Consider the following 1,643-nt stretch of genomic DNA (forward strand, 5'->3'; position numbering starts at 1 on the left):
TACAAGAAACTCAAACGTGCTGAAAAGAAAAAAAAAGCAAACCACCCCATTACAAAGAGAGCAATAGATATAAATAGACACTTCTCAAAAGAAGACATACAAGCAGACATCAGATACATGAAAAAATGCTCAGCCCCACTAGTCATCAAAGAAATGCAAATTAAACCACACTGAGATACCACCTCATTCCAGTCGGGATGGCCATCATCAATAACTCAAAAAAAACAACAGACGCTGGAGAGGATGATGAGAAAAGGTAACACTTCTACACTGTTGGTGTGAACTACTACAACCTCTGTGGAAAACTGTGGCGATTTTAAAAGATCTAAAAATTGACCTTCCATACCCCCCTGCAATCTCCCTACTGGGAATATACACAAAGAAACTCAAATCACTCTATGAAAAAGATACCTGCCCACACATGTTTATTGCAGTATTGTTCACAGTAGCAAAAACATGGAGCTAACCAAGCTGCCCATCAAAAGAGAACTGGATAAAAAATATGTGGTACATCTGCATGATGGAATATTATGCAGACATAAAGAAGGACAAAATTATGAACTTCACAGCAACTTGGATGGACTTAGAGTCTATAATACTGAGTAATCTGAGAAACAAATAACTAAGTATCACATGTTCTCACTCATAAGTAAACGAAAGGACTGGCAGAGTGGGAAATTGCCAGGGGCAGGGGAGAGGCAAGATTGACAGTAGTGGGAATCTGCCAGGGAAGGAGAAGGGCACACCTCATTAACAAGGGTACCTGCATAATGAACATTTTTATACCTAACCCTGAATTGTACTTTACATCTTTAAATAAAAATTAAAAATTAAGTAAATAAATAAAAAGAAAATGAAATACAAAAAAACCCCCACATATCTTTAAAACGGAGAGAGAAAAATGCTTCCTTACTTATTTGAGCATCTGTATATTTTCATCAGAAATCACAGAGGCCAGAAAGAAGTGGGATAACAATTTTCAAGGGTGGGGAAAAAAACCCTCAGAACCTATATGTAGTAAAAATATCCCTCATGAATGAAAAGGAAATCAATGAAAAGGAAAAGGAAAGAAAGCTAAAAGAATTGTCACCAACAGAAGATATTCCTTAGAACAGTGTCTAAGATAGTTCTTCACACCAAAGGGATGATGAAAGAAGGAATCTTGGGACATCAGAAAGGAAGAATGAAGAAAATGGAAGCGTAAAACTATGAGTAAGTACAATTGTTTTTCTCTTTCCTTTTGAGTTTGCTAAATAAGTTTCATGCCTGAAGCAAAAATTGTAACATTGTCTGATATGTTTCTTAATGTCTGAAGTAGAAAAAGTATGATAATGTTATAAATAAAGAGCTATAAAGAGAATTAAAAGGATGTAAGATTTCTATGTTTCACTCAAACTGGTAAAATAGCGAATCTAGTAGATTCTGTCAAATTATGAATGTACAGTTTAACACCTAGAAAAAATACTTTAAAAAGTTATACTAGATGGCTATAGACTATTGTGTCCCTCAAATTCATGTATTGAGACTCTAATTCCTATTGTGACTATCTTTGGAGATAGCGCGTTAAAATGGTCATTAGGGATAACTGAAGTCATATATAATAAAGAGTTGGGGCCTTAATTGAAAGGACAGTTTTTCTCATA

Source organism: Carlito syrichta, unplaced genomic scaffold (genome assembly GCF_000164805.1).
Source record: "Carlito syrichta isolate Samal-C Ts95f unplaced genomic scaffold, Tarsius_syrichta-2.0.1 Scaffold304472, whole genome shotgun sequence".
Classification (NCBI taxonomy): Eukaryota; Metazoa; Chordata; class Mammalia; order Primates; family Tarsiidae; genus Carlito; species Carlito syrichta.